This window comes from Hemitrygon akajei, chromosome 14 (genome assembly GCF_048418815.1).
Source record: "Hemitrygon akajei chromosome 14, sHemAka1.3, whole genome shotgun sequence".
NCBI lineage: Eukaryota > Metazoa > Chordata > Chondrichthyes > Myliobatiformes > Dasyatidae > Hemitrygon > Hemitrygon akajei.
The window spans coordinates 90,255,516-90,276,487 of NC_133137.1; positions in this window are offsets into that span (position 1 = coordinate 90,255,516).

The following is a 20,972-nucleotide window of genomic DNA, read 5'->3' on the forward strand; positions in this document are numbered from 1 at the left end:
TATAAAGAAATGATTTTGGTCTGATCTCTTTGTGGATTTGATCATTGGCCTGCCTCCGTCAGATGGAAACACTAACGTTCTGGTGGTTGTGCACCGGCTGTTCGAGGCTGCTCACCTCATTACTCTCCCCAAGCTCCCGTCAACTCGTGAGACTGCCACCCCCATGGTTCAGCACGTGCTCAGGCCGCTCAGCTTCCCTCAGGGCAAAGTGTCTGATCAAGAATCACAGTTCATGTACTACTTCTAGAAGGCTTTCTGTTCTCTTTTGGAAGCCACAAGCCAGCCTCCCATCTGGTTTCCACCTCCAACTGAGAGAGTGAATCAGGAGCTGGAGACAACCCTGTGTTGCCTTGTCTCTCCTACCCCAATGCCTGGACCTCCCAGCTGGTATGGGCAGAGATTGCCCACAATAACCTCAAATTGTCCCCCCCTTTGAATGCCAGAAGGGATTCCAGTCACCGCTCTTCCCTGATCAAGAGGTTGATGTGGGGGTTCCTGCTGCTAAAGAGTTTGGTCCAGCGGCACAAGTGTATGTGGAGACAGGCCAGGGCCTCCCTGCTGTGTGCCCAGAAACAATGCGGCTGATTGGCTCTGCTGACAGGTGAGGTCACTCAGGCTGGGGGAGAAATTCTGGCTGGTGTCGAGAGATCTTCCTTTGGAAGCTGAGAGCTGCAAGTTGGCTCTGTGCTAAGTGGGACCGTTTGTGGTGGAGAATGCTATCAACAAAGTCTCCTATAGCTTATGCCTACAATCATTGATGAAAATTCACGAGGTGTTCATGTTACCCAATGATTTCTTTCCCCACCCCCACTTCTCCCCCTGATAGGTGGTTTCCTGGTCTATTCTGAGCAGTGCCTCCTGTGTCATACCAGGTGTAGGTCAGGTATTACATGGATTTGGAGGGGTATAGCGCTGAGGAACATCCTTGGGTTCTGGGCCATGACGTTCTGGACATGCCTGTCATCCAGGACTTCTAGCAGGAATTTGTCTATGGTACCTTGGGAGCTGTGCCGAGGGAGGGGAGGGGGGCTCTGTCACTAACACAGACTCTGCCGTGGGGTCTGGGGGACTTTGCAGGTGGGCTGCTGAATGGGATCAGCAATCACGCTCATGAGTATGCACGTTCCAACCAATTAATGTTCCATTGTGGTATTTAACTCCCTTCCCCTCATTTTAGTCCTGACCAAAAGCAACATCGATGCTCCCTGCTTACCTTTTGATTGTCACTGTAAATGAGCGATATTTGTATTTAGTGTGCATTTGCTGTTTCCGAACCACACTGTTGGTATTGGCTTTCAGTTTGAGAGTGTTTAGTTAACGTCCCTGTTGGCTTAGCATTTATAGTTTTTCCATTAATTGTGCACAGTTCTTATTAAGAGTCAGTGAACTTTTCATCCACTTCAGTGTCTCTCCTTCTGCTCTTGGCCATAACCGTACATCCATGGCAGAGTTAGATTCTCTTTCCCAGAGATACTGGACAATGGATCAAAGATACCTGGCACTGCATTTGCTAGCAAGAAATATGGCTCTCCAGTATCTTTCAGAGCGAGAGTCCTGCTACTGGATGTGAATACAAACATGGGTGCCCTGGATCTCGAGTGCTTTGGTAGACCAAAACCTGGCGCCTCCAAATAATGGAAATATGAGATCAATTCTCGATGGAACAAGTTGCCAAGAATGTCCTTGTATATGGATAAGGACAAGGAGCAATATAAACTAAATCTGGTGCAGTTAGCTTCAAGGAGCATGTTTTTGAGTTTTGTGCTTGTGAACTAATAGACGTGAATAGATATTTTGCTAGATAGTTTTAGCGAGTCACTTGGCAGCAGACATGGTCAATCCACTGGCATAATTTTCATTTGCCCTTGCTCAAAAGTAAAGTTTGAGACATGATGCATGATTATGATATTGTCTGTTCTCATTAGATGCCAGTGTCATTTACAACGTAAAAAAAAATCCACATGCAAAGCCAAAAAGGTGACTAACTCAAAGGACCCAGACATTTATGCTTTTATGTACTGGAAAACGTTATGAAAGTGATTCGTGGTAATTGCCTGATCTGACTCTTTGGAGGGTTCTTGTATTCCAGCTGAGACTTAATCAGTGCTTAATACCACTTTAACATAACTTCTCTAATTTATAATCTATATCCATGTTCAAAGCCAAAGATTTGTCTCCAGTTTCAATAGGCTTCTCAACTAATTGAATATTGCATGTAGTTCCCAATTTTCAATTACATTTTCAAAGTCTGCAATCTTTGTTCCAGGATCCCTGTCTGTCTAATGCTTTAGTGTGCTGAGGACCTTGTTGTGGTTTTCAATGGCTGGACGTTGCTTCAGTTATATTCAATTGTCTTCATGGCCTGCGTAATCAAATCTCCTGTCAGGCCCATTTCTGCTTGACTTGCAGTGGTTTACCTGAGCAGTTCAGCACTGGGAACTATTCAATCCCCCTTAAGGTAGGTGATCTTACACACACACACGCACACGCACACGCACACGCACACGCACACGCACACGCACACGCACACGCACACGCACACACACACACACCTACCTTTCCTTCCCCAGCCGAATTTCCTGTCAACCTTAAGTCCCAGTCCATCTCACTGCAAACCACATATCCCTCAAAGTAGGGATAGTTAATTGGGATCAGCCGCTTTTGGCCAAGTCCATATCAACATGTGGAGGGTGTTTAAAGGTATGTTCCATTCAGAAGGAAAACCAAGGATGGCAAGGAAAGAGAACCTTTGATGTTGAGAGAGGTGATGAACTTAGTCAAGGAGGAAAAGGGAAAACCTGTAAAACTCAGGAAGCTAGAATCAAACAGAGCCCTTGAGGCTTATAGAGAAGTCAGAAAAACACTCAAGAAGGGAATTAGGAAAACGAGAAGGGGCCATGGCAAGTCCTTAGCTAGTAGGATTAAAGCGAACCCTAAAGCATTCTATACATACTGTACATGAAATACAAAGGATAACTATAGAGAGGGTAGAGCCACTCAAGGATAAAGGGGAAACATTTGCTTGGATGTGGAGGATATGGGTGAGGTCCTAAATGAATACTTCACACCAGTGTTTACCCAGGAGAAGGATGTGGAAGATAGGGAGGTCAGTGCTGAGCCTATTAATACGCTGGAGCATTTCGAGGTAGAGAAGGAGGAAGTATTGGATCTTTTAAAGAACATTAAGGTGGATAACACCCCAGACCTGATGGGATATACCCCAGGTTATTGAGAGAGGTAAATGAAGAGATTGTTGAGGCCTCGACCAATATCACCATGTCCTCTAGCCACAGGCGAGTTCCTAGAGGACTGGAGAGTAGAAAATGTTCCATTATTCAAGAAGAGAACCAGGGATAATCTTGGAAACTATAGACTGGTGAGTCTCACACTAGTGGTAGGGAAGTTACTGGAAACAATTCTTAGGGATAGAATTTATGAGCATTTGGAAAACCATGGCCTGATTAGGGGGAGCCAGCATGGTTTTGCGTGGGGTAAGTCATGATTTATTAACTTGATTGAGTTTTTTGATGAAGGTAGGGCTGTGGATGTTGTTCACATGGATTTCATAAGGCATTTGACACAGTGCCACAGAGGAAAACTCATTCAGAAGATTGAGATACACGGGGTCAATGGAGAGTTGACTTGCCACTAGAAGACGAGAGTGTTGGCGTGTGGCCAGGTGGTTAAGGTGTTAGTCTAGTGATCTGAAGGTCGCTAGTTCGAGACTTAGCTAAGGAAGCGTGTTATGTCCTTGAGTAAGACACTTAACAACACATTGCTCTGCGACGACACCGGTGCCAAGCTGTATCGGCCCTTGTCTTTCCCTTGGACAACATCGATGGCGTGGAGAGGGGAGACTTGCAGCATGGGCAACTGTCGGTCTCCCTTACAACCCTGACCAGGCCTGCGCCCTGGAAACTTTCCAAGGCACAAATCCATGGTCTCTTGAGACTAACAGATGCCTATTAATAGAAGACAGAGGGTGGTGTTTGAAAGGACTTATTCTAGATGGAGGTGTGTGATTAGCAGTGTTCCGCAGGAATCTGTATTGGCATCATCTGCTTTTTGTGATAAGTGACCTGGATGATAAAGTAGTTGGGTGGATAAGTAAGTTTCCAGAGGATACGAAGATTGACAGAGTTATAGATAGCATAGAAGACTGGAAAAGAATACAACGGGATATAGATCAGCTGCAGAGATGGACAGAGAAATGACAGATGGAGTTTAACCTAGCCAAATGTGAAGTGTTACACCATGGTAGGTCAAAAGTGAGAGAGACCCTTAACAGTGTTGGTGAGCAGATGGATCCTAGGGTCTAAATTCATAGCTCCCCGAAAGTGGCCCCACAAGTTGATAGGGTGGTTAAGAAGCTATACGGCATGCTTGCCTTTATTAGTCAATGCATTGAGTTCATAAGTCAAGAAGTTATGTTGCAGCTTTATAAAACTCTAGTTATGTTGCATCAGGAGTATTTCACATAGTTCTGGTCTGTGGATCCTTTCCTTGTATTTCAGGCCCCTAAATCCAGGCAACCTCATGGTAAATCTTTTTGGTTTATTAGCACCTTTTCTATAAGATGCTGACCAATACTCCAAGCGAGGTCTCACCAACATCTTGTACTGTCTAACCGCAACATAATTTTCCAATTCCTCTACTCAGTGCTCTGACCAATGAAAGCTGGGTGCCAAATTCTTTTTTCACTACCCTATCTGAGAAGCTGCTTTCAGTGAACAATTCACTTACTCTCCAGGGTCCCTCTGTTCCATCGCACCTCACTGTACAAGTGTAGCCTGTTTTCATTTCCCAAAATGCAATATCTCATTTTATCTAAATTGAAAGCCATGAGCCAATACTCAATATACTTATCTAGCTGATCAAGACGCCTCTGTAATTTCTATACTATCTACAACACTTGCTGTTTCAGTATCATCCACAAACTTACTAACCGTTCCACGCACGTCCACATCCAAATCATTGGTATAAATTACGAACCACAAGTGTCTCAACACCGAACCCTGTGGCATACTGCTTAACACGTGCCTCCAGTCCGAGAAACAACCCTCAATCATCACCCTCTGGTCCTACCACCCAGCCAATTATGTATCCAATTTGCTACTTCCCCCTAAATCCCATGCAATTGAGCCTTCTTGACTAGCTTGCCATTTGGGACCTTCTCAAAAGCCTGGTTGAAGACTATCCAGACAACATCCAGTACCCTACCCTCATCTACCCTCCTTGAAAAATTCCCAGACATGATTTCCCATACACAAAGCCATGCTGACGGTCCTGAATCAGAGCTTTCTTTCCAAATGTTGATGGATCCAATCTGTCAAATTCCATCCAATAAATTACCTAACACCAATGTCAGACTCACTGTCCTGTAGTTTCCTAGCTTGTCTTTGCTACCCATTTTTAACAATGGTACCACACCTGGCACTCTAAATTCCTCTGGAACATCACCTGTTGCATGAGATAAACCAGATATCCCTGCAAGTGCCTATCGATGATGCAAAGATCATCGCAAGAGGTTCAGCAATCTCCTCCCTCGCTTCCCACAGTAGCCTGGGGTATATCTCATCTGGTCCTGGTGACTTAACTAACTTAATGCTTTTCAAAAGCTCCAGCACATCCTCTTTCTTAATGTCTAAATGCTCAAGCATTTCAGTCCGCTGTAAGTCATTCCCACAATTACCAAGGTCTTTTCCCCTGGTGAATACTGAATCAAAGTACTCATGAAGTACCTCCGCTACCTCCTCCAACTCCGTGCACGTGTTTCCACCACCGCACCTGATTGGTCCTATTCTCACATGGCTCATCCTCTTGCTCTTCACATACTTGTAGAATGCCTTGGGGTTTTCTTTAATCCTGCTCACCAAGGCCTTCTCATGGCCCCTTCTGGCTCTCCTTATTCCATTCTTAAGCTCCTTCCTAGCAACCTTGTAATTTTCTAGAGTTCTAACAGTACCTAGTTTCTTGAACCTTTCATAAGCTTTTCTTTTCTTCTTAGCTAGATTTTCTACATACTTTGTACACCATGGTTCTTTAACTCTACCATCCTTTCCCTGCCTCAATGGAACATACCAATGCAGAACGTCATGCAAATGTTCCCTGAACATTTGCCACATTTCTGCTGTGCATTTCCCTGAGAACATCTCCCAATTTAAGCTCCCAAGTTCCTGCCTAATAGCATCATATTTCCTCCTACCCCAATTAAATGTTTTCCCAAGTTGTCTGTTCCTATCCCTCTCCAATGCTATTGTGAAGGAGCTAGAGATGTGGTCACTACCTCCAAAATGCTCTCCCACTGAGAGATCTGACACCTGACCAGGTTCATTTCCCAATACTAGATCAAGTACAGCCTCTCCTCTAGCTGGCTTATCTACATATTGCATCAGGAAGCCTTCCTGAACACACCTAACAAACTCCACCCCATCTAAACCCCTGGCGCTAAGGAGATGCCAATCAATATTAGGGAAGTTAAAATCTCCCATCACAACAACCTTATTATTATTGCACCATTCCCGAATCTGCCTCCTTATCTGCTCCTTGATATCCCTGTTACTATTGGGGGGCCTATAAAAACACCCAGTAGAGTTATTGCCCCTTTCCTGTTTCTGACTTTCACCCACACTGACTCAGTAGACAATCCCTCCATGACTTCCTCCTTTTCTGCAGCCGTAACACTATCCCTAATGAGCAATGCCATGCCCCCTCCCCCCTTTTGCCTCCCTCTCTGTCCTTTTTGAAACATTGAAAGCCTGGCACACTCAGCAGCCATTCCTGCTCCTGAGACATCCAAGTCTCTGTAATGGCCACAAAGTCACAGTTCCACATATTGATTCCTGCTCTAAGTTCATCTGCCTTTTTTATGATACTCCTTGCATTAAAATCGACACACCTCAAACCATCAGGCTGAGTGCATCTTTGCTCTAACATCTGCCTATTCTTCCTCACAAACTCCCTACAAGCTGTCTTGTGCTCCAACCTCCCCATCCCCTGCCTCTTCACTTCGGTTTCCACCCCTTGCGCATCTAGTTTAAACTCTCCCCAGTAGCCTTAGCAAACCTCCCCGCCAGGATATTGATCCCCCTCGGATTCAAGTGCAACCCATCCTTTTTGTGCAGGTCACACCTGTCCCAGAGGAGGTCCCAATGATCCAAAAATCTGAATCCCTGCCCCCTCCTCCAATCCTTCAGCCACTCATTTATCCTTCACCCCATTCTATTCCTAAACTCACTGTTGCATGGCGCAGGCAGCAATCCTGAGGTCCTGCTTCTCAGCTTCTTTCCTAACTCCATGTATTCTGCCTTCAGGAGCTCCTCCCTTTTTCTACCTGTGTCATTGGTACCAGTATGTACCACGACCTCTGGCTGCTCACCCTCCCATTTCAGGATATCGTGGACATACTCAGAAACATTATTTACCCCGTCATCTGGGAGGCAAACTACCATCCTTGTTTCTTTTTCACGTCCACAGAATCGTCTATGTGTTCCTCCTAACTATGGAGTCCACTATTACCGCTGCCCTCCTCTTCCGTTCCCTACCCTTCTGAGCCACAGGGCCAGACTCAGTGCCAGAGGCACGGCCACTGTTGCTTCCCCCAGGTAGTTGCCTCTTGGGATTTTGCTTCACGTTGCTTGTCAGATCCTTCTCATATCCTTTTTTTGCCCTCCTAACTTTTCTCTTCAGTGCATTCTTACCTATTTTGTAGGCACTAAGAGTTTCACTTGTTCCCAGTTGATTGTGCAGATGAACCGTCCCCTCTGAGAATGAATGGCTCTTCTGTCGGCAGAGGTAAGTGCGCCAAGTTCCTGGGAGTTCACATCACGGATGACCTCACGTTATCCCTTAATTTCACCTCCCTGAACAAGAAGGCACAGCAGCGCCTCCACTTCCCAAGAAGATTGAGGCCAGGAAGGCCCCCCCCAACATCCACCCCCCCCCCACATCTTAACTGTGTTTCACAGGAGCACCATTGAGAGTTTCCTAACACGTTGCATCTGCACCTGGTGAGGGAGCAGCCGAGCATCGGACCAGAAATTCCTACGAAGGACTGTGAGAACAGCTGAGAGGATCATAGGCATCTCCCTTAGTATTATTAAGGATTCCACCCATCCGTCCAGCATCCTCTGACTTTCTACCATCAGGCAGGAGACTCTGATGCACAAAACAAGAACAGTCAGGATGAGTACGTTTCTTCCCCCCAGACCATGAGGCTTCTGAACTTCCGGCCGCATCGTATTCAAAGTGTCACTGGTTAATCTGTGCCTTACAATATTTAATATTAATGCACTTTAATTTGTTATTTATGTGTGATTTTATCCTTACCTTCATTAGTTATCGTGTGTTATGTGTACTACGTGCTTACACCCCGATTTGGAGAAACATTTGTCTTGTTTCTATATACCTCGTCTGTTTATATAGGTTACTTACGTGTATATAGTTAAATGACAATAAACTTGACTTTATTGTGTGCAATGTGAGCTTCCCTCTTTTTCTAACCAGATACTTGATATCTCTCATCAGCCCGGTTCCCGAAACCTATCAGCCTTGTCCTTCACCCTGACAGGAATATGCAGCCCCTGAACTCTGAACACCACACTTTTAAATGCCATCCACTCGGCAGATGCTCCTTTCCCTGCTAGCAATCTCGTCTGTGAGAACCCATAAATTTGCTCTGCCCCAGTTCAGGACCTTAACCTGTGAATCAACCATATCCTTCTCCTTATCCAATTTAAAATTATGTTCACGGGACCCAACGTTCTTTTCGACAGACCCTTCTGCCACCTGCCCTATGTCATTCCCCAGGAGGAGGTCCAATATCATATTATCTCCAGTAGGTCCCTGATATAAATGAAGCTCTCTTGGACTCATTTCACAAATTCCACTCTGTCCAAGTTTTTCACACTATGACTATAACTTTGGTGTGAGAATTTGGTTTCCATGCAGGAAGAAATGAAAAATAAAAGCATCTGTCGAGTAGAATCAGTTGCATGCTCACCTTTTTAAAATCGATGTATACTGTCTAGTGAATCCAAAAGGACTGATATTATCCATTGGAGTGTTCAGATCACACGCTCAGGATTCCATGGCTGCCACTTAAATTATTTTGGTTAACGACAGCAGGTGTGTTCTCATCTTTCATCTTTCCATATAAAATCAAACATGGCTATTTTCTCCTGCTGTGAAATATCTATAGAATTTACTGCCATGAAAGATACTTCGATATTTCTAACAATGAACAATATGAAGAAGTAGTATTTAGTAGTGCAGTTTTCAGGTTTAAATCTGGCATTATTTCTGCATCAGTAAATGTATCCATCATGCAAAAGTGCAATAAACCACTTGAGCTGTGCTCCTTATATCAGTGCAAGTGCTTCAAGCATGTAATCATTTCTATCCAATTTTTATTGTGTTTTTAACAACAGTTAGTCACTACTTTTCTCATCAGATGAATGACCCATTCAGTTCAAACCCTGCAATAATGTAGTAATGTAATAATTTTTGCGCTAAGTGCTCCCAGATGTAAGTTCCACAGAAGCTAAATGAAGTACAGACATTGTGCTCTATTTTTCCTTTTCCGATAACATTTATTTTATTTGTTTTTTTTTTTGTAGTTATAGGCAGGGCTGCAAACATATAGGCATTATATTTCAAAAGGAACTCATGCAGTACTTGGTATAAAATTTGATTTTGCCGACCATATAATGTGCAGTTTGCAAAATAGAATTCACACAAAGTATACTGCAGATGCTTGTTTGTACGTCTTGTTCTGAAATTTTGATTCATCAATTCATCAATCTTAAACTCCTGAACTATTTGAAAACATTCTGAACTTCAACAGGTAGGTAGTTGTCTCAGGTTTGTTTTAAAACTTAATCGTTAGTACTGTTAAGTTTTGTAACTTCAAAACATAAAACTAATCAAAAGAAAAACGCAGAGGTGGGGATAGCATGTCCACTTCAGTTTTACTTTTGTGAGGCGCTCACTTATGATGTAGTGGTATAATGGTGTATGCCATTCACATACTTTTCCATATAACTTGTCATGAATTAAGTGAACAACAAAGAATGCTTAATCAAACAATAAATTTACAATATTACCCAAATCCTACTGACATATTAAATGCAATCTGTTTTGCGTTGTAAGAAGGCAGCCCATAATTTGCATCAGAGGTCTGCGCTGATTCTGTTTACGTATTTACAGTCAATTGAAAGAATATGGCAGTACACACTGGTTAGGTTAGCTGGAGGGACGGATACCCCAATGAGGTGGGGATATGCCTGTCCTAGCATATGAAGTCAGCTCCGGCAGACAGGCCAGATAAGATCTACAGTGAGAACCAACAGCCAGTAATGCTACATGGAGAGCGAAAGGCATGACAAGGCATTGAAGAAGTCATGGTCATCAACTGCATCCCAGTTGCGATGTCTACTCTCCCCACTGGATCCAGACTTCTGAGGTCAAGGGAAATGCAACAGCTTTTCCACTTTAGAAATGCTCCGGTATCGGTATCCTATCATCGACGGATATGACAGACATCCAGCTGCAGTAAAAGTAGTGTTCTAATTGTTCTGCATTTCCTTTGAATACATAATTTGTTACTCAGTTAAATGGTAATTTGTCTATTTTGTATCATTTTAACTTATGTATTCATGAAACTTTGGCTAATTGGGGCAGCTGCTTCATTGGACCAAATGTACTGGTCCCAATTAACCGGAATCCACTGAATTTGCAAATATTAATGAAGTGTGCAGAACTCATTATATATATATATTTTTCTAACACAAGACAATTGTAGCAAATGACAATATAGTGTCTCAGCCAAAAGGATCTGCACATTTAATGGAAGGGTAGATGCAGATTTTGTATGATGTGTTGGGCGTGTTTTCCCTAACTAAGTAACTGACACTCATAAAATGCTGAGCTCTGAAGATTGAAATACAAGTTTTTAATTTAAACATATAATTCAAAATTATAACACCTAGCCCTTGTTGTTAATATTTAGCAAATGAAAAATACAAATCATGTTTTGTTGTTATTCTGTAATTTTCACTGATTTATACACTCAGTGGCCACTTTATTAGGTACAGGAATGGAACCTGGTGTTGTCTTCTGCTGTTGTAGCCCATCCACTTCAAGGTTCTACTTGCTGTGCATTCTAAGATGCTCTTCTGCACACCACTAACATGTGGTTATTTGAGCTACCTGTCACCTTCCTGTCAACTTGAACCAAGGCATTTTCACCTACAGAATGTTTCTTTTGTTTCTGGCACCAGTCTCTGTGAACTCTAGATATTGTTGTGTGTGGAATTCCCAGGAGGTTGGCAGTCTCTGAGATTCACAAACCACCCCGACTGGCGCCAGAAAAATCATCCACCGCCAGTCACTTAGATTACGTTTCCTCCCCATTCTGATGCTTGGTCTGAACGACAACTGATCCTCTTGACCACATCTGCAAGCTTTTAAGTATGGAGTTGCTTCTACATGATTGGCCGATTAGGTGTTTGCATTAACAAGCATGTTTAGAGATGTACCTAATAAAGTGGCCACTGAGTGTACTTTTTCCAGCATGCATTGGACTAAAATTGTTTTATTTTTGCGAACTTCCAGCACTAGTACAAGAACTTTGGGCAATAGCCCCTAGAGAAGAATAAAATTTGAAGTAAGTAAATGTGGAAAAAAAACCATGTGACACTGTGGCATTGTTCTAATTGGTTTAACCCTTGAATAAGCAATCCTCTTATTTCTGCTTGAGCACATATCCAGATAACCCCGTCTGTAAGATAAATACTTTAGTGGCTCAGCTCAAGCCTTTGAAATGTTGCTGTTCAGCAATGAACCAATCGTCTGCAAGTTTTGTGAAATGTATTCATTCATTGTGCTCAGTAAGAAAGCTGATCCCACCAGACAATGTTGAACACCCACTTTCAACCAAGTGCATGCAGTAGAATGTGCTCATGTGATGTTAATGAAATAGATCACTTCCAAGGCACGTATTGTTATGCTTTAGTTTGAACATCTATTCAATGTCTTTAAACAGATTATTTTTGTCTTTTGGAATGCACGTGTATTGAGTCAGTTACCCATAAAGTTTCAAACAAATCTTTCAAAGGTTAGAATACCTTTCATCATAAATTCTTCTGGTTTATATTTAATATTTATTTCTTCTGATCGTTTTATTGAAAACTAGCCCTCCATCACATCTGTGAAGAGTCATTTATTTCAAACTCGGATTAACAAACAGGGAAAGGAATTTTTTGGTTCTTTATGTAATAATAATTGGTTACGACGTCATCGTTTTGGAAATCAGATTTTTTTGCCTCAGGGCAAATCTGGTATTACTGAGCTCAGTGGAGTGTTGAGCTTATGGGCACAACTCTGAAGTTAAACCTGGTAATTTGTGGTTATTCTGCCAACACTCCTGCCACTATCTGCAAGGAGTTTGTATGTTCTCCCTATGATTGTCGGTGTTATCTCCGGTTGCTCCAGTTTCCTCCCACGGTCTAAAGATGTACTGGTTGGTACCTTAATTTGTCGTAAATTGTCCGGTGATTAGGCTAGGGTTAAATCGGAGGTTGCTGGCCGGCACAGCTCAAAAGCCCAGAGGACCTATTCCACACTGTATTTCAATAAATAAGTAGCTAACTCACCAAATAAATAAATCAAGTATGATTTTCTTGTGGAACTCTTTACAACTTAGTGGATGGCAAATGGATGGGTGTCAACATAGCCTCACAGCGCGTTACACATGAATGGATGCATTTCCATCCCAATTACTTTCAAGGCTTGGTACAACAGTGTTTCCTTATTTAAACCACATTTAAAGAATGTGTGGAGCTCTATTTTGCCGATGTGAGCAGTGACGTGGAGATCACCAAGTGTTGTGATGGAAATAACTGGTTCTTTGAGTCTCAACAGTAGAGGCCTGGACACACACAGTTTTAATAATAAGGAATTTATTATTAAAGGGGAAATCGGGTCAACACAAGCAACTACAATACACAGGAAGCAGTGTGGGGACAGGGTACGGTTACACATACAAAGAACAAGGGAAAAGCACTACAACAGCTATCCCCCTTGACCTTGGATAGCCACAGCTCCCTTACCAGGACAAACGATAGACCTTCCCAAGCATAAATCAATGCACTTACCTTCAATGAGGTGGTCTGTAAGAGAGGGCGAGCCAAGGCCAAGTCTCACCTTTTAAAGCATGGGGCTGGGCGAGATAATCCAATGAAGGTGACCAATAATTTAGGTGTGCAATGATTAGTTGGGAGGGACCAAATGTTGACTGGCGTGTGGTGTGTCCTCCGACCAGCCAGGTGGCAGTGCGTCTGTCACGTGGCCGGTATCTCTGGATACATCAAGGCAAAAAATGTTGCGATCGTGACATTTCTCCCTATCGGTCCTGGAGCAGATGGCTGACAACGTCTCCGGCCAGGCTCTCCCCGTGATGAGACGAGCAGGTCTTCTTGGCTCCTGGAAGCATGAGAGCATGCTCATGGCATGTATCTCATTGGGAAGGGGTTGTTTGACCTTTGAGTGAGGTTAGACCCATCTTCCTCTCCCCCGCAGCCCCTTTCTCCTCGGTGGAAGTGTGCGGCTGCTCAGTGACTGCCGTGCATCTGAGGGTTGACAGCTTCTTCTGAGGTAACGTATTGTGTAATATTGGGAGTGGTGCTGTCAGGAAACATCCTGCTTTTTTACAGTACGTATTTCCCCATGTGAAAGCCCACCTAATGTGTCTTCAACAGGATCCTGCCTCATTTTATAAGAGTGCTTGAACGTGACACACTCGGTCCCTCAGTTCTCCCTTCCAGGTTTTGGAATGCTCACTCATCAAATCGTAGGGAAAGACCAAATGGACTCAGGCTCCCCCCCACATTCTACCCCTCATCTGCACAAACAGGGGCAATTTAGGGCACAAGTTAACTTGCTGGCCCTTACAATTTTTGGGATGCGGAGGGAAACTGGAGCACCCATAGGCAAACCCGCACGATCACAGAGAGAGCACGGAAGCTCCGCACAGACAGTCCCTGAGGCGGCAGCTCCACTAGCTGTGCCTCCGCATCACTGATCTGACCAAAGCAGAAATAAATTTCCAAAAATCAAGCCACACCCTTTACTGCTCCTACAGCGAGCTTGCTGCCCGGCCTGTGTCACGGCAATCTGAAATTCGAGTGACGTCCTGGAGCCTGCGTTTTTGCATTACTGTACCTGTTTACAAACAGCAATAAGCAGCTGTAATCATGACACTTACCACAAGAGGTTGCTTGTGCCTCAAGAATTAGATGGCTCTGTGCATTTTTTTTCAAAGGCCCATTGTTACAGAATCATTCACTCTAATAAGCATTCCCAAGTTGACATCAGCATTACCGACAAGGCCCTTAAGCAACGGGATGACTCTGCTTTGCTTCTGAAATCCTATAATATTACAAGCAGATTAGCAATGTTGGCTTTTCTTGCTGACAATGCCCTATAAAGATACATAGAGCTTGTTTTCCTCGTTGGGTGTGGAACATTCAGAAGATTCAAAGCAGAGAACGTGGAACAGCATAGGAACAGGGCCTTTGGTCATCACAATCATGTCTGCACCGAACATGATGCCAATCTAATTCCAGCTGCCTCAACATAGTCAGTAACCTTCTGCTACATCAAACACTAGTGAATCTGCAGATGCTGGAAATCCAAGCAACACACACAAAATGCTGGAGGAACTCAGCAGGCCAGGCAGCATCTGCGGAAAAGAGTAAACAGCTGGCGTTTAGGGCCGAGACCCTTCATCAGGACTAGAAAGGAAGAGGAGAGGTCAGAATAAGAAGGTGGGGAGGGAGGGGAGGAAGAAGTACAAGGTGGCAGGTGATTGGTGAAACCAGGAGAGGGGTGAGGTAGAAAGCTGGAATGTTGGTGAAAGCAATAAAGGGCTGGAGAAGGAAATCAGGAGAGCCAGTAGGGCTCTCCTAATGGTGTGAAGTTTTTGTTTTGATAACCTATAGCACTTTCTAGAAGGGAGCTTTTGGAAAGTCAGTTTGCAGGGTGGGTCGTGTCCGCAATGAATTTTCTTGTCAGCTTCGTTGCCCTGGGCACTTACTAGTTCTGTAGTGATGGTAGATTGCACTCAGTGACTTTTTTTGCAGACCCGACAGCTTTCTGTATATTGTGAGTGGATGCTGTATGAAAGCAGAAGTATTGGTCTTTGCTGCCCTGGGAAAAGGTGCTGGCTCTCAACTCTGTCTGTGTCCAACAATATTATACACCTATATCAATTTCCCTCTCATCTTCCATCACTTGTAAGAGAAAAAGCCTAGTTCATTCAACCTTTCCTCATAAAATGTGCACTCTAATACAGGCAGCATCTTGGTTACAATGCTTTTAAAAGCTTCCTCATCTTTCATATAACGAGGTAACCAGAATGGAACACAATATTTCAAGTGTGGTTTAATCAGAACATTACCACTTGGTTCTTGAACTCAGTCCTCTGACTAATGAAGACTAGCACTTCATAATGCTTCTTAATCACCCTAACCACTTGCAGGGCAACGTTGAGAGAGCTACAAACTTTGACCCCTAGATCCCTCTGTTGCTCCACACTGCTAGGAATCCTGCTATTAACCGTTTACTCCACCTCCAAGTTCAATCTTCCAAAGTGAATCACTTCACAACTTTTCCAGATTGAACTCCATCTGCCACTTCTCTGCCCATCTCTGCATCCTGATTATATCCCACAAACTTTACTATGCACAATACCTGCAACCTTTGTGTCATTTCAGACTTAGAAACCCACCCCTTCACTTCCTCATTGAAGTTATTTATAAAAATCACAAAGAACAGTGGTCCCAGAATACTATGAGTCACTGGCCTCCAGGCAGAATATGCTCCATCGGCTACCACCCCCTGTCTTCCGCGCATGAGTCAATTTTGAATCTATTCAGCCAAGTTTCCATGGATTCCATGCCTTGGGACTTTTGAATGAGCCCACCATGGGGAACCTTTTCGATCACCTTACTGAAGTCCATATACACCACGTCTACTACTGATTTGTTTTGTCACTTCCTCAAAGAATTCAATCAGGCTCGCGAGGCACGACCTTTGCCTCACAAAGCCGTGCTGACTGTTCAGAATAAGACAATGCTTCACCAAATGCACGTAAATCCTGCCCCTAAGAATTCTCTTCAATAGTTTGCCCACACGGATGTAAGACTCACTGGTCTATAATTCCCAGGATTAACTCCATTATTGCTCTTCAACAATGTATCAGCAGATGCCAAACCCCAGTCCTCTGGTACCACTCCTGTGGCCAGGGTGGATGCAAAAATCATCATATGCACCACACCCAAATCTTCCCTCACTTCCGGTGGTAACCTGGGGCATATCCTGTATGGCTCTGGGAATTTATCGATCCTTGTATTTTTCAGAAACTCCAACAATGCCTCTTTGTTAACTTCAACATGCTCAGGCGCATTAGATTGTTCTATTCTAACCTCATACTCATTAAAGTCCTTCTCCCTGGTGAACATTAAGGCAAAGTATTCATGAAAGACCTTCTCTACCTCCTCCGCCTTCACGCGCATCATCTCTGTGGTCCTACTCTAGTCACCTGGTTCCAATGTATGCTCCTAAATTCTTGTCTAATATTATTGTAATTAACCCTCCACAATTAAATATTTGCCCACATTGTCTGCTTCTGTGCTTGTCTATGGCTATGCTAAAGGTCAGGGATTTGTGGTCACTGTCTCCAAAATTCTCACCTGACCAGTTTCATTGCCTAGTACTGGATACATTTTGGTCTCTCCTCTAGACAGCCTGTCCACGTATTGTATCAGAAATCCTTTGTGGGCAGACCTAACAAATTCTGCCCCATCTAAACCTTTTGCACATAAATGCATGAGATGAAATGTTTTACTTATTAGAGAAATAAAGACTTGCACTTCGACAAAGTATTCCATGGTCCTTTCATCCCCAAGCCCCTTGTGACTGGTGAAGTGATTTCACTTTGAATTACAACAACTATCCGGTCAAGATGGAGCCAACAAACGATTCCTTGGGCGACATCTTCCAGTTAGTCAATCATTTCAGCTTTTCTACATCTTCTACTTATTCTTTTTATCTTAATTTTGTTTTTGAAACTGTTGTAGCCTGTGACTTACGGTCTGTAGTTCGATTGAGTGAGCTCGCACTCTGCGTTCCTCGAGAAAACTCCAGGAGAGAAATGCAAGCACGAGCAACCATGAGGAGAAGCTCAGAGAGGAGGTGAGTGGCCGTGATTGATTACATTTCTTGCCGATTAAAGCATCGAGGAAGACTGATACATTGAGGCAGATATGGAGGAGAACGAGTGGTTGTCAGAGTGGTCGCTAGGTTCGAGTCGCTGCCCTTGGAGGGGCCGCTGGGTTCGAGTTGTTGCCCCCAGAGAGGCCGTTGGGTTTGAGTTGCTGCCCTCAGAGGGGCTGCTGGTTCGAGTCGCTGCCCTTGGAAGGGGTCGCTGGATTCTGATGCTCTTGGAGATGTTATTGAAGTTCTGAGATTTGTGGATTGGACTGTAGTTCATATTGGCCTCTTCCAGTCTATGTTTTTTTTCGTGTTCTCGCCCATTCTTTCTTGCTGTGGATTGGCGGGCTGAGGTTTGGGTCATCTGTTAGTTGTTGTGCAAGGGAGGGGTTGGGGGGGTTTGGGGCTTGAGAGATTTTTTTTCTTTCTGTGCGAGGGGAGTTGATGTCTTTCTCTCAACCACTGACATGGCTCTCTGCATTCTATGGCTTTCCAGAGAAGACAAATCTCAGAGTTGTGTTCTGAATACATACTTTGATAATAAAGTGAACCTTTGATCCTTTGAAGTGTAGATACTATTTTAGGAAAATGCAAACAAAATTGTCCATGGCAACCTCCCACAAATAGAGTTTTAAAAATAATCAGCTAAAATTTTACTACATTTGAATAATGGATAAATGTTGGTCAGAGCATCAAAAGGAACTGTGCTGGCCATTTCTGAAATGGTGCCGTGGACTTCTTTTACATTTGCTTCAAAGGGGATGGAGTCTCAGTTTAATCTCATTTGAAAAGTGGCATGACAGAGATCATAACACTCCCTTAATACTGCACCAGTATGTAAAACAAACTAAAAGCAACAGTAATCTTTTATCACACACGAACTGCTGGTGGAATGCAGCAGGCCAGGCAGCATCTATAGGAAGAAGTTCAGTCGACGTTTCAGGCCGAGACCTGCTTGTATTTCCAGCATCTGCAGATTTCCTCGTGTTTGAGTAATCTTTTACGGTGGAAATGCTGAAGTGGAAGAATATTTACTTCATCTTCCAATGGAAGTGATATTTGATGATGGGAGTAATCTTGACACCAATCCTATCTGCCTGCTGGCGTCAGCATGCAAAATGATGTCCCTGCAGATCCCTGGGTTAGATAAACCACTTGTGGAGATGGTTGTCCCTCTTGGATGACAGGGTCTCTGGAAATGTAGCCAGGTGAAATGAAAAGAATTGACTGGAAAGGTCAGTGCTGGAATCAAGCTCCCACGGAAGTGTCTCCAATAGAATACAGAAAGAAATTTAATAGTCCTATCAGGACTCTGACAGGAAGTATTCTCTACAAAGTTTTATGTTAATCTCAGCACGGATATCCCTTCCTTCTGCGTTTTTTTCCACATATAAGTCACCTCACTATACCTTTTGTTGGTCCTCATGCCTTCAACTCTACTACAACCCTCATAATTATTGCACACTTTTGTCCACACCTAGTCATAACTTGGTCAATATGCACATCTTCAGAGTCCTTTAACCTGACCTACAATAACCCATCCTTACTTTCCCTGCAAAAGAAACTGACGTAATTACAGAAGACGGACCCAAAACACGAGGAGACATTGCATCAAGCTTTCTTTCAGTGCCCCCTACTTAACCTATCGGTACAACTTCATTCCTATTTAATTCACCAGTACAAATGCATTAGAGTTAAACTGTATTCTTTAGAATGTAGAAGATTGACGGGAGATTTGATAGCGGTATAAAAAATTATGATAGGTCGAATGCAAGCAGCCTTTTTCCACTGAGGTTGAGTGGGGCTACAAACAGAGGTCATGGGTTAAGGGTGAAAGGTGAGAAGTTTAAGGGGAACATGAGGGGGAACTTCTTCACTGAGTAGATCTGTATTATTCAATAATGTAGTCATAGGCCACCGTTTCAAGTGTTGGTATGATAGGACGTGTACTAAAATCCTGTTGTTGACACACATATACCCATAACATATAGGACCAATCTGGATAAAAAAACGTTCTCAATGGGAATAAGGAACATCTCCACTTTGGAATGTGTCCATTCATACAGTGAGAGGGAATGTCACTTAGCGAGAGGACTGTGGCAAAGAAAGGCAGGATTTGAAGTAATGTTTTCCTGCCTCCTTGCATCCTGAGCTTTGGACTTTGGTTTTACCTGTTTCACAGGCAGAAACAAAATAATTTCCTGTGGAGAACAGGAATGAAGGCCCTTCAGACTGAAGGAGTGTTGTCAATGAATCTGTGTCATTAATGATTCACGACTAATTTCCAATCTCCAGAGAACCAGCATCAATGGAGACACATATTTTACTAAGCTATAATCAGGGCTCCATGTTCAATTAAATATAGGAAGCCAGATGCTGTCTTTCTCCATTAGTTGTAAATTACAAAGGTCTAGCCTCCCTAGACCAACTTTGTACTAACAACAGAAAGAAAGATAAATTGGCCAAGTAGTACCCAGTGGTTCTTGTCTCTGCATTATTTCTGGTCCTTGAAACTCCTTATGCAAATTTTTTAAAATAATTTTTATCAGTTGGCAAGTCATTTAGCTGCTCACCAGATGTTTTAATGAGTGCTGCACGCATACCAAGGGCGAAATTCAATTACTGATGAACGAGGCACAGTAAAATGAGGTTAATAAAAGACGGTGGAACACAAAGAAAGGATAATATTCTGGTTTTACTTTTGATCACGGACACCAACTAATTACATTCTCGCACAATGCACCTCCCGACCCCTGCTACCAAGGTGACTAACTAGGCATGAGCTGTGCAGTTTTATTTTCAACCATAGCCTCATCTGAATATATCAGAATGCTGCTTAACCATGTAGATTGGATTCTTCTGAAAATGCATTCATTCTCAGATTGCAGATGTTGCCCGCAATCCTTAATTGCTCTGAACAGAGCAAGTGCAGGTCAAAGCTGTGTTCTGTTGTTACTTATAGGCTAGACAAAGTAAAGAAGGCAGGTTTCCTTTCTTAAAGAACAGGGGTGAGCCAGAGTGAACCAACAAAACCAGTCGTTCTATGGTTACCATTAATCCACCCTCCTCCTTCCCTTTCTCCCATGGTCCACTCTGCTCTCCTATCAGTTTCCTTCTTCTGCAGCCCTTTACTTCTTCAACCTATCACCTCCAAGTTCTCAGTTTATTCCCACACCTCACCCAGCTACCCTCTCCCTGGCTTCACACATCACTTGCCATCCCTCCCCCCACCTTCTAGTTCTAATTTCTTTTCCCTTCTTTTCCAATCCCGATGAAGAGTCTTGGCCCAAGACATTGACTGTTTATTCCTCTCCATCGATGCTGCCCGACTTGCTGAGTTCCAGAATTCTGAGTAGGCCCAGGCTTCAGTATCAGTCTGTCATATCAGTGGGCATGGAGCACAGCAGACAGGGGAAGTCTTCATAGCCTCAGCGCCATGGAGAAAGGAGTGAACATCATGGGAGAGTGAGTGAAATTGGCTCTTGGCTCCGATCCTAGTGCCCTGCCTTTCCAGTATATCTTTTAAATTGTCCAAACAAGAATCCTGGCACTGCTGCAGCTGGAACCTGCCACCTAGGGACTTGCTCCTGGCCCAGATTTCGCCATTCAACCCAAAGCCACTCTGGATTTCTCCAACCTCTCCCCCAGGCCAGTTGTACAGTTATTGGAATCCCTCTGCCTTGACTTCTCCTCTCCGAATG